We start from the raw sequence: 14,022 nt of genomic DNA, 5'->3' as shown, positions 1-14,022 counted from the left end.
CAGATGGGCAGATCAATGGCAGATTGAATGTAACCCTGATAAATAAGAGGTGATGCTCTTTGGGAGAAGGAACTATTCAGGGGAGGACTTAATGAATGGCAGCACACTGGGAACCTCAGAGTGTGCTTCTCCACACATCCCAGAATGTGGCTGGACAGGGTAATGGAATAGTTAAGAATTGGACCTTGGGTGTAGCGTTTCCTAATCAGGGCGTAGATTATAAGATTAATACAGGGCTTTGGTTCGGCCAAAATGTAGTACTGTATGTATCTCAGGAAGCCACATTCCAGGAAGGATGTGATTGTACTGGAGAGGGTGCAGAAGTGATTCACCAGGATGTTCCCTGGGATGGAGCATATGAGCTATGGAGAGAGGCTGGATAAGCTCGGGTTGTTTACTTTGAAGCAGAGAAAGCTGAGGAGTCAGTGATTCAGAAGGATAAGATTATGAGTGACACAGACAGGGTGGATAGACAGCACCTGCTCCTTTTAGTTGGTCGAGAACAAAGGAGCATACTTTTAAAGTGAAAAGTTTGAGTTTCAGAGACGATTTAGCTCGAGGATGTTTTTTGATTAGACTTACAGTGTGGAAACAGGCCCTTCGGCCCAACAAGTACACACCGACCCGCCGAAGCGAAACCCACCCATACCCCTACATTACCCCTTACCTAACACGACGGGCAATTTAGCATGGCCAATTCACCTGACCCGCACATCTTTGGACTGTGGGAGGAAACCGGAGCACCCGGAGGAAACCCACGCAGACACGGGGAGAACGTGCAAACTCCACACAGTCAGTCGCCTGAGTCGGGAATTGAACCCGGGTCTTCAGGCGCTGTGAGGCAGCAGTGCTAACCACTGTGCCACCGTGCCGCCCACTCCGTGTTGTGTTCTGGGATTACTTCCTGGGAGGGAAATTATCACAGATAACCTCGCAATCGTTAAAACGTACTTGGACGAGCACTTGGAAGTGTCATAACATTCCAGGTTATGGGCCTGCTGTACGGAAGTGTGACTAATACAGATGGTGCTGTACTTCTGTTGGCACAGAGTCTATGTTCCTGAGAGTGTATGATGTGGACGGTCAATTATTGAGCAGTTTAAGGCAGGAATTGATGAGTTTCTGAAGAGTATATTCACAAGGGTTATAAGAGTGAACTGTAATAACTTGATAAATCATGTCAATGTGAAAAATATGAGTAACATGTACAGTTTCCTTACAGTTTGAAACCAGAGAATGGAGAATGGGGAACAGGGAAATGGCAGAACTATGAAGCCACTACTTTCACAGAACTTTCTAACAATACAAGGAAAACCAAGTCTGGTGTGGGAAAATGATAGAGTACATAGAACATAGAACATAGTAAGGAAATTGTTTACGAGAAATTATTGGGGTTTAAAGTAATGGTCATATACAACACTAACATAGATTTATGAAATGGGGATTATGTTTGAGAAACCGAATGGGAGATAAATGAAAGAGAAGCAATATATGTTAAACATTTTGATTTTTTGAAAAAATTTGGTACAGCTCCAAGCCCAGTTTGCATAATCAAATCTGAGTGGATTGGGGCGAATATATGGACATGTTTCTAGAATGGGACAGCTGGCAGGAAACAATGAATAGAAATAACCAGACTCGTCAAGCAACAGCCTGACATTGTCTATAAGGTATGATTCTGTACGGTATAAGTCCTTCCACATCTAGTCAAGAAACGTTGGGGTCAATTACACAATTCACTGGAGGAAGAGATTCCACAAATAACCCCTTCCTCCATGATGGAAGAGCCCAGCACTTTAGTGTATAAGATAAGACTGATTCATTCGTAACAATCCTCAGTCAGAAATACTAAGTGGATGATCCATTTCAGACTATGTCCCATACTCCCCATCACCTTCCCCGGAAATCTCCTGTCTCATCAGCAGGATGGATACAGCAGAAGTGGCGGCACATTGGGATACAGTTGGAATGGAATTGCTCTTGGATTCCTCAACAATGATTCCGTATCTCATGAAGTCTCATGACATTAGTTTACACATGGGAAAGGAAACCTCCTGCTGATTACCATGTACCAGCCTCTTTCAACTGATGAGTCAGTACTCCTCCATGCTGACCAACACTTGGAGGAAGCACTCAGGGTCGCACGGACGCAAGATGTACTCTGGGTGGAGGATTTCAATGTCCACCTCCAAGAGTATCTCAGCTACAGCATTACTGATCGAGCTGGCCTGGTACTAAAGGATATAACTGCTAGACTGGCAAGTGGTGAAGGAACCATCAAGAGGAAAATACATACTGACCACAGCCTAACTAATCTGCCAGTTGCAGAAGTATCTGTCCATGACAGTATCGGTAAGAATGGCCACCGAATAGTCATTGTGGAGATAAAGTCACACCTGCACATTGAGAATAACCTCCACCATTTTGGGTGGTACTATCACGGTGCTAAAGAGGACAGACTTCAAACAGATCTAGCAGCTCAAGTCTGGTTGTCCATAAGGTGCTGTGGTTCATCTATAGGAGCAGAATTGTACACCCACACAACCTCATGGCCTGGCATATCCTCCTCACAACAATTACCATCAATCCAGAGGATCAACCTTGGTTCAATGGATGTGCAGGTTGGCAGGAGGAGCACTGGGCATACCTGAAAATGAAGTGTCAGCCTGTTGAATCCACAAAACAGGACTACCCGTGGGCCAAACAGCATAAGCAGTAAGTGATAGACAGAGCTAAGTGATCCCACAAGCAACGGTTCAGATCTAAGTTCTGCAGTCCTTCCACACCTTGTAGAGAAACGTTGGGGACAATTAAACAATTCACTGGAGAAAACGATTCCACAAATAACCCCTTCCTCCATGATGGAAGAGCCCAGCACTTCAGTGTATAAGATAAGGCTGATGCATTCGCAACAATCTTCAGCCAGACGTGCTGAGTGGATGATCCATCTCAGCCCCCTCCAGTGGTCCTCAGTAATTCAGTTATCAGTCATCAACCAATTCGATTCAGTCCACGCGCTATCCAGAAACGGGTGGAGATACTGGATACTCCAAAGGGTACATACCCTGACAACATTCTGGCAATAGTACCATAAACTTGTGCTCTATAACTTGCCACTCTCCCAGCCAAACTGCTTCAATATAGTTACAACATTGGCTTTCCCTGATTACGTGAAAATTACCCCAAGTATCTCCTGTATATACAAAGCAGAACAAATCTATTCTGGCCAATTACCACCCCATCAGCCAACATTCGATCATCAGTAAAGTGGTGGAAGGTGTCAGTGCTTTTAAGCAGCACTTGCTCAGCAGTACCCTGGTCAATGACGTCCAGTTTGGGCTCGACCAGGTCCATTCAGCTCCTGACCTCATTACCGTGGTTCAAACATGGACAAAAGAGCTGAATTCCAGAGGTGGGGTTAGAGTGACAGCCCTTTAAGTCAAGGCTGCCTTCGACCCTGTGTGGTATCAAGATGCTTTAGCAACACTGAATCAATGGGTATCAGGGCAAACACCCCGCTGGTTAGAATTATACCTGACACGTAGGAAGATGGTCATGGTTGATGAAGGACAGTCATCTCAGCTCCATATCTGTAGGAGTCCCTCGAGCAGTGAACAGAAACATCTTCAGGGCTGCTTCATCAATGACCTTCCCTCCATGTTAAGGTCAGGAGTGGGGATGTTCGCCAATGATTGTACAATGTTCTGCAACATTTGTGGCTCCTCGGATACTGAAGCAGTCCATGTTCAAACACGACAAGATCTGGACAGTATCCAGGCTGGCAAGTGGCAAGTAATATTCAGGCCTCACAAATGCCAGACCGTGGCCATCACCAATAAAATACAATCTAACCTGCCCCTTGGCATTCAATGGTGGTACTATCACTGAATCCCCCAGTATCAAATTCCTGGTGGGTAATCATTGCTCAGAAACTCACTGGACTCGCCACATAAACACTGCAACTACAAGAGCAGGTCAGAAGCTAGAAATACTGCGGCGAGTTACTCACATCCTGACTTCCAAATGTCTGTCCATCATCTAAGTCAGAAGTGTGATAGAAGATTCCTCATTTGCCTGGATGAGTGCAGCCCCAACAACACTCAAAAAGCTTTATACCATCCAGGACAAAGCAACCGGTTTGACTGTTCCTTCATTCACAATGCTCCACCATCAACGCTCAGCAGCAGCAGCAGTGCTTTACTATCTACATGCTGCAATGAAATGATTCACCAAAGATCCTCAGAGACCATCTTTCCAACTCACAACCACGTCTATTTAGAAGGACAAGGGATGCAGATGTAGGAAAATCTATCATCTTTAGGCTTCCCTCCAAGCCATCCACCATCCTGACTTGGAAATATATCACCGCTCCTTCACAGTCGCTGGGTCAGAATCCTGGGATTCTCTCCCTAATGGAATTGGAGGTCAACCACAGCAGGTGGACTGCAGCGTTGAACAAGGCAGCTCACCACCACCATCTCAAGGGCAACTAGGGACAGGCAATAAATGCTGGCCCAGCCAGTGACACCCAGATTGACGAAATAAATAAATAGAAATTAACAGAGGACGGTTGCTGAGGTGTCGCAGGGATCGGTGCTTGGGGCCCAGCTGTTCACAATGCCCTTTAAACATTTGGTTGCTGGAATCATATACAATATATCCCAGCCTGCTGACAGAACTAATGGATGTGGGATTGTGAGTGGGTGAGGAGGTTGTAAAAATGCACAAAGTACACTGAGACAAGTGGAGAGAATGGGTAAATACGTGACAGATGGAGAACAATATTGATAGAGGTGACAGTGTGCCCTTTGGTGGAAACGATAAATTGGAAGTCTACCATTTGAAAAGGATCGGTTGAAACATGTTGATCTACAAAGGGACTTATGCTCCGTTTTGTTGTTTTCTTCTGCATAAACCTCTGAGGTCCCTGCAGCACAGTGAGTTCTGTAACCAGATGTCAATACTCGGAATGGCATTGGCACGCTGAGCAGTGTATATACAACCAGCAAGTGGGGAGCTATAATACGGAAAAGGATCTGCATCTCCTTGTACATCAGTGGCTGAAAGCAATATTGCAGAAACAGAAAACAGTGAGGAAGATAAATGTTGTGTTGACATTCATTTTAGTGGGATTTGAGTCAAGGAGTAAGGCTGTCTTACTCCAGCTGTACAGGGCCTGGTGAGACATTAATTCGAACATTGTGCAGCATTATGTGCAGTTTTGGTCTCCTCACCTAATAAAGGATAAACCGGACATTGAGGGAGAGCAGTGAAGGATGACCAGACTGATCTCTGGGATGACAGGCTTGTTGTGGGAACCGAGTTTGAGGTGACTGGGCCAGTATTCAATGGGGTTTAGGAAAATGAGTGGAGATCGCAGTGGAATATACACAATTCTGACAGGGTGAGACAGATTGGAAGCAGACATGATTATTCCCCTGTCTGAGATGTCTGAAACAAGGGACCACAGCATTAGGTACAGGCAGGTCAGACGGCATTGAGATGAGAATAACTGGCTGCAATCAGACATTGGTGACCCTGGGGAATTCGCTCGCATCTGGAAACCAAGACACTGAATATAAGTAAGGATTTAGAGACAGTAAAGGGATGGTGGGAGAGCAGGAGTACGGGATGGAAATGAAGGACGGACCATCATTACATTGAATTGGGTAGCAAACTCGGTGGACCAAACGTACTACTGCACTTCCTATTTTATAGCTTCCTAAGGTTACTCACATTAACGGATATGTACATCGTGTGAGGTAAGTGCATTGAGGAATTTTTTTCCATGAACTAGAATGGGGGAGGCTCAATGTGTTGTATGACCTATTCCTTGTCCGCTGTTTCTGTGCAGTCTGTGGGAAAGCTCGGTAAATGTTGTCACATGCTGTCAGATGTTAGGAAGGAGGACTGTGTTCTCATTCCCTTTTCCGACACTGATGCTGACGCCGGATGTTCTGTCCGGTTTCATCCTTTCAGACCTCGGAGTAGTTTGATACAAATGAGTGCCTTGATTGGCAGTTTCAGAGACCATTGAAATGTTTATCACACGTCAGGGTCTTTGGAGTCAGTTTTAGGCCAGCCCAGGAAATCACGGGAGATTCACTTCCTAAAAGTACATTGGCGAAGGAAATTCTGTTTACAATCGAGATTGGCTTCAAGGTCACTGTTACTGACACCAGATTTTAGATCTTGATATTTTATTAATTGTTTTTAACTTCCACCAGCTGCCAGAGCATTAGCCTGGTCTGGATTAGTAATCCAGGGACATTTCCATAACAGCACCACCTCCACATGGGGACCTGTCAGAAACCACACTGAGCAGGATATTTCTGTGCTGCTTGACAGCTCTGTCAAAAACAACTCCCACCCAATTTGACGGTCTTGATGGGACTGAGGGGGTGATAATTGGTCAGATTGTAATTATTCCCCTCTTAGGGGACTGGACATAGCTGAGTAATTTTCCACATTGCCAGGGAGATGTTAGAGTTGGAGCTGGAAGGAAACAGCTTCCCCGGGGACACGGCTTGTTTTGCAGCACAAGGCCTCAGTCCTTTTGCAGGAATGGGGTCAGGGCCCATTGCCTTTGTTATATCTACTGTGTTCAGCTGTTTCCTCATCTCACATGCAGCAAATCGAAATAATCACAGACTGGCATCTGTAATTTTGTGGGCATCATGATGAGGGTGAGATGTATCATCGACTCAACACTTCTGGCAGAGGATGGTGCAGATAAAACATCCTTCTCTTTTACACTGATGTGCAGGTCTGTTCCATTATTTAGGATGGGGATGTTTGTGGAGCCCTCTCCTCCAGCCATTTGTTTAATCGTCCATCACCATTTATAACTGAATGTGGCAGGACTGCAGGGCTTCGTTCAGATCTGTTGGTCAAGTCCGGTAGCTTTAATGAGTTAGCATCGGGTTAAGGTTCATGTGATTCTGACTCTTGACATGTTCACCCACACTCGTGACTGAGCCATGGATGATGTTGATGGTAATGACAGACTGATGTGTTATCCTGGAAAAAAGTTTCAGGTTATGGTTTAATGCATGTCGGCTTCTCCTGCTGCTGTGGTCTACAGCACTACATGAATACGCAGTTTCCAGCTGCAATATCTGCAATGCTGTATGTTCTGTTCCCCAATTCGCACTGAGATCCATTCACCCATCAGCCCTGCACTCAGTGACCTAACCTGGTTTCTGATGTGGAAATACTTCCATTTTCAACTCTCATTCTGCTGAGGGTCTGTCTCCCCGGGTGTTGCTTCCAATCTGACACATTCCGCAAAAGCATTTAACTGATCTTAATTCAAATATTTGATTCACCAAAATCTTTTTCCTTGAGAAAAGCCATCTTCTGTGTTTGAAGTGAATGTGTTTCCTCTGTTTCTCTCCCTGACCATGAATAAGAGCTCTGCAGTGTCAGTGATGCCAGCCTTATGTAGTTTCAGGGCCAGTTAATTCTCTGGATTCCCGATCATCTTCACCACATTGTATGTTTTCTCTTTTGGTTCGATGCCTTGTCATTCTTGGCTGCCTTGTCCTCCCATGAGTATGTTTCATCAGCTTAGGGTTTCATTTCTGGTATTATCTTCCGAATTATCCCCAGAAACCCCTGCTATTGCTGCTATATGGTCTTTTCTGCTCAGCTCCCCTTCCAATTAACTCTGGCCAGATCCTCCCGCCTGTCTTTGTAGTTACATTGCTGAATTATAATCACATTACATCTTGAAGAAAGCATTACGTATAAACTGAAAGAATGAGTTTTGAAAGATGGGCCACGAAGATTGGTGGATTTCTTAACTAGATACAAAGGGAGAACGAGAGAGAGAGAGAGAGAGGATAGAGATATAGAGATGTGGAAAATGAGATAACTATATTATCAAAAGAAGTAGATGTACTTCCCTCAATCTTTTGGCAATTCCTGTGTGCTGTGGTCCTTTGTACAGTGCACGTACATCAGAGCAATATGTTCAAACGCTGGGTCTGATGCCATAACTTTCCTCTCCAATAATATGACAGACACTAGCTTTGGAAAAAACCCAACAGGCCAACATATTTAATTCCTGGTAAAAGGGGATTAACTGAACTAAGTTTGGAAACCAGAAACAAGAATTTCTAACACACATTCTGATAAAAATGAGAGACTAGAGTTGGGAATCCCAGAAAAGGGGGAACGTTGAGAGAAAGGGAAGGCATCACTTCAGATGAGGATCAAATAATTTTTTAATGCTTAAAAAATTTTATTCATCATGTGCATCATTTTTTGTTAACTGCGTCTCCGTTGTTCATTCAGATCGTGCTGTACACATATGAAGAGTGTTACTTATCTGAACACACACTGATTAAACAGTGTATATAAAATCTTTATTTTTCTCCATTTCAGACTGTCCTGTTGTCATGCTAGCAGGATATATGAACACCAGCTGGCCACCAAAAGACATGGCACACTTTCACTAGTTTCCATACATACAGACAAAGAAGGACACCACGTTGGCTGTGACAATGCACACTTCCTAGGACAAAGCCACGCACGGAAGTTCTTAGAAACATGACATTCTAGCCAGAAGTCCATCAACAAACGCATCAATTTAGATCCTATCTACCTTCCCTTGAACAAAAAACTGGAAATGACATCATGCACCTTAAGAAACCAAGACCTAGAAATAGAAAGACGAGACTTACTACCAGTGTGTCACCAGAGACTCTCACTAATGATATTCCTAGTCACGGTGACGAAACATCTGAAAACAACCTCCAAACTCAGCGAGTGAAACTGCATACTTATAAATTGTTCTTTTTCTCTTAATAGTGGAATTTGCGACTACTTTGTCACTCATATTTTAACAGATTATGAGGTGAGGTGGGCTTTTCTCAGTGTGTGGTTTTAATTAACGGGGCGTTCAACATCGACAACATGACAGTTTGAAGGCTTGTCGTATGGGATTTAGACAGATTTGAACAGATGTGGGGTACAAAAGGTCCCAGCAGATTCCATCACTTGGCAGTTAGTGACCTCGATCTTCTAATAAAACAGGTATAAAAGTCATTTAATTTTGTTTCCTTGTGGTTGATTAAATTAAAAGAAATGGCTTTTATTATTACTAAAGAGGTTCTGAGGTTTAAAGGTGATTCCCAAATTTGCCAAGAAAGTGTAGAAAGACAAAGGAAGGGCATACTTTTAGAATTAACATGTAGATTAGAATTAGGTTTCACCAGAGACAAAAGGAAAGCTGTCATCATAATGGAGTTGGTCAAGTACTTTGGTCTATCAGAGAAGCAGGAAACTGCAGTCGAGTTCGAGAAACTTAAATTGCAAATATGACAACTGGAGTTAGAAGATAAAGAGAGAGACAGAAAGAGAGAGAGACGATAGAGAAAGAGAGGAAATAGGAAGAGAGGGAGAATTTGAAATTCTGAAGTTTGGAATTAGATAAGAAAGTTAAATTAGCAGGATGAAGTTGAAGCGAGAATGTAGGGATGTATACAATTATGTTAATACATTGCCATATTTCGGTGAGAAAAATGCCCAAACCGTTTTTATTTCATTTGCAAAATTGGCTCGGCAGATGGCATGTCCAGTGAACCTGTGGGTAATGCTATTTTCTGGATCAGTGGTACTGGAAGAGCACAGCAGTTCAGGCAGCATCCAACGAGCAGCGAAATCGACGTTTCGGGCAAAAGCTCTTCATCAGGAATAAAGGCAGTGAGCCGGAAGCCTGGAGAGATAGGCTAGGGGAAGGTGGGGTGGGGAGAGAGTAGCATAGGGTACAATGGGTGAGTGGGGGAGGGGATGAAGGTGATAGGTCAGGGAGGAGAGGGTGGAGCGGATAGGTGGAAAAGAAGATAAGCAGGTCGGACAAGTCCGGACAAGTCATGGGGACAGTGCTGAACTGAAAGTTTGAAACTATGATGAGGTGGGGTAAGGGGAAATGAGGAAGTTGTTGAAGTCCACATTGATGCCCTGGGGTTGAAGTGTTCCGAGGCGGAAGATGAGGCGTTCTTCCTCCAGGCGTCTGATGGTGAGGGAGCGGCGGTGAAGGAGGCCCAGGACCTCCATGTCCTCGGCAGAGTGGGAAGGGGAGTTGAAAATTTGGGCCACGGGGCAGTGTGGTTGATTGGTGCGGGTATCTCGGAGATGTTCCCTAAACCGCTGTGCTAGGAGGCGCCCAGTCTCCCCAATGTGGAGGAGACCGCATCGGGAGCAACGGATAAAATAAATGATATGAGTGGATGTGCAGGTAAAACTTTGATGGATGTGGAAGGCTCCTTTAGGGCCTTGGATAGAGGTGAGGGAAGAGGTGTGGGCACAGGTTTTACAGTTCCTGCGGTGGCAGGGGAAAGTGCTAGGATGGGAGGGTGGGTCGTTGGGGGGCATGGACCTGACCACGTAGTCACGGAGAGAACAGTCTTTGCGAAAGGCGGAAAGGGGTGGGGAGGGAAATATATCCCTGGTGGTGGGGTCATTTTGGAGGTGGCGGAAATGTCGGGGGATGATTTGGTTTATGCGTAGGTTGGTAGGGTGGAAGTTGAGCACCAGGGGCATTCTGTCCTTGTTACGGTTGGAGGGGTGTGGTCTGAGGGTGAAGGTGCGGGATGTGGACGAGATGCGTTGGAGGGCATCTTTAACCACGTGGGAAGGGAAATAACGGTCTCTAAAGAAGGAGGCCATCTGATGTGTTCTGTGGTGGAACTGGTCCTCCTGGGAGCAGATACGGCAGAGGCGGAGGAATTGGTAATACGGGATGGCATTTTTGCAAGAGATAGGGTGGGAAGAGGTGTAATCCAGGTAGTTGTGGGAGTCGGTGGGTTTGTTAAAATGTCAGTGTGAAGTCGGTCATCATTAATGGAGATGGAGAGGTCCAGGAAGGGGAAGGAGGTGTCAGAGATGGTCCAGGTAAATTTAAGGTCAGATTGGAATGTGTTGGTGAAGTTGATGAATTGCTCAACCTCCTCACGGGAGCACGAGGTGGTGCCAATGCAGTCATAAATGCAGCAGAGGAAAAGGTGGGGAGTGGTGGAGGTGTAATTACGGAAGATCAACTGTCCTACGTAGCCAACAAAGAGACAGGCATAGCTGGGGCCCATATGTGTGCCCATGGCTACCCCTTTTACCTGTGGGTAATTCTAGTTCAAACTAAGCTGGTGGGTGAAGCTTGAGAAGTCTGTGCAGTGCTGTCACATGAGGGAGCAAGAGATTATGCAGATGTCAAACAGGTTATTTCGAGTGCTTATGCATTGGTACTAGAAGAACGTAGACAGTGGTTCAGAAATATAGAGACAGAACCAGGTCAGACTTATATTGAGTTTGAAAGAATTAAACACAGTCATTTTGATAAATGGTGCAGGCCTTAAAAATGGATAAGACCTGTGAGGCTCGAAGGGAGATTATTCTGCTGGAGGAGTTTAAAGACTCACTTCCAGAGATGGTAAGAATTCATGTGAATGAACAGAAAGTTCAAGAAGTGAGAAGCACGGCAGAAATGGCAGGTGAGTATGCATTGACACATGAGATGAAATTTAGCTTCTGGGAGGATTTTCATCCTGTGAGTGATAAAAATTTGGAGAAGGGGGAGATCCTACACTACAAAACATAGAGAAAAGCACACTGGCAATAGGTTAGCGCAGGTGAAAAAAAAAATCCAAGGGGCTCAGTGAAAGGCCTCGGGTGTTCTTACAATAACATAGTGGAACACATAAAAATTACAGTGCCGATGGTTTAAGCAGGGCACTGTGTAAAGGTGTTTTCACTGCAGTAACTTGGGGCACACGGTGCTGGGCATTGAAGGAAGATATTTTGTTATGAAGGAGTTTAAGCCACTGGCATTAGTGAACCTGGAAAAGGAGACCCCAAGTGGAGCCGAGGAGCTGCAGCAGGGTGCACAGCCCAAGCAGGGGCTGGGTATGGAGGCAGTGCCTGGTCTGTATAAAGAATTCGCCTCCGTAGATAAACCTTACTAAGGAAAAACGGGGTGTGGGGGAGGAGAAGTAGTTATAATTTTCCAAGATACGGGACCTGCTCAGTCTCTAATAGTTGAGAAGTGAGAGGCCGTAAAGGCACAACAGATCAGGCAGTATTCGAAGAGCAGGACAACTGATACATCAGGCTTAAACCCATCGTCAGGAATGTGGCGGGGGGAACAGGGGGCTGGAAGATAAATAGGAGGGTAGGAGCTGGGCTGGCGGGAGGGTCACTGGGAGGGCGATAGGAAGAAATAGGTGGGAGTGATTGTGATATGTTGGAGGGGAGGGTGGAGTGGGTAAGTGGAAAGGAACAGGGCAGTGTTAAGTTGAATGGTTGGATCTGAGTTGAGGCTGGGGGAGGGGAGATTTGGAAATTGGCGAGGTCAATTGGTTGATGCTGTATAGTTTGAGGATCCCAGCTGTCCTACTACTATCCACTCCACCCTCCTCTCTGCCCTTTCACCATCAGTCATCACCTGCATCTGCTGATCGCCTTCCAAGCTCCATTCCACCCAGCTCCACACCTACCCTCCTCTGTAATTCTCAGCCGCTTTCCCTCTCCCTTAACCCGCACTTTCCTGATGAAGGACGTATGCCTGAAATGTCAACTCCCCTACCTCTCGGATGCTGCTGGCTTGCTGTGCTTTTCCAGCCCCACACTTTTCAACTCTGATCTCCAGCATCTGAGTCCTCACTTTCCCTCCCCCTCTAATAGTAAGAGATGAAAGTATTTTCACTCTTTCTGACATGTTACTCAACAGCGTGATAATTTGTGAAATGGGGACAGAAATTAAGCATTCCCTTGTGTAACATCAGGTTGGAATGCCAAATCAAGGTTGGGGAAGTAACAGTGAGATTGAGTGACAGAGTGTCAGTTCCAGGAGTACAGTTTGTTCATGGGAATGATTTAGCAGGATCCAAGGTGGAAGAGGCAGCCCTTGTAGTGGAGAAGCCAAAGTAAGACTAGGGAACTGGGGAATTAAAAGAAAAATACCCAGGGATTTTTCCAGACTGTGTAGTAACTTGGAAGCAAGAGAGGAAATTGCAGTACCGTTGGTAATGATCTTCTCGTCTTCACTGTCAACGGGGGTGGTACCAGGGGACTGGAGAGTAGCAAATGTTGTGCCCCTGTTCAAAAAAGGGAATAGGGATAACCCCGGGAATTACAGGCCAGTTAGTCTTACTTCTGTGGGAGGCAAAGTAATGGAAAGGGCACTGAGGGATAGGATTTATGAGTATCTGGAAAGACACTGCTTGATTAGGGACAGCCAGCACGGATTTGTGAAGGGTAGGTCTTGCCTTACAAGTCTTATTGAATTCTTCGAGGAGGTGACCAAGCATGTGGATGAGGGTAGAGCAGTGGATGTAGTGTACATAGATTTTAGTAAGGCATTTGATAAGGTTCCCCATGGTAGGCTTATGCGGAAAGTCAGGAGGCATGGGATAGAGGGAAATTTGGCCAATTGGATAGAAAACTGGCTAACCGGTCGAAGTCAGAGAGTGGTGGTAGATGGTAAATATTCAGCCTGGAGCCCAGTTACAAGTGGAGTTCCGCATGGATCAGTTCTGGGTCCTCTGCTGTTTGTAATTTTTATTAATGACTTGGATGAGGGAGTTGAAGGGTGGGTCAGTAAATTTGCACATGATACGAAGATAGGTGGAGTTGTGGACAGTGAGGAGGGCATTTGTCGTTTGCAAAGGGACTTAGATATGATGCAGAGCTGGGCTGAGGAGTGGCAGATGGAGTTCAACCCTGCCAAGTGTGAGGTTGTCCATTTTGGAAGAACAAATAAGAATGCGGAATACAGGGTTAATGGTAGGGTTCTTAGTCAGGTGGAGGAACAGAGGGATTTTGGGGTCTATGTACATAGATCTTTGAAAGTTGCCACTCAGGTGGATAGAGTTTGTAAGAAGGCCTATGGTGTATTATCGTTCATTAGCAGAGGGATTGAATTCAAGAGTCGTGAAGTGATGTTGCAGCTGTACAGGACTTTGGTTAGGCCACATTTGGAGTACTGTGTGCAGTTCTGGTCGCCTCACTTTAGGAAAGATGTGG

Source organism: Hemiscyllium ocellatum, chromosome 14 (genome assembly GCF_020745735.1).
Source record: "Hemiscyllium ocellatum isolate sHemOce1 chromosome 14, sHemOce1.pat.X.cur, whole genome shotgun sequence".
Taxonomy (NCBI): Eukaryota; Metazoa; Chordata; class Chondrichthyes; order Orectolobiformes; family Hemiscylliidae; genus Hemiscyllium; species Hemiscyllium ocellatum.
Note: the sequence above shows the minus strand (reverse complement) of the source record.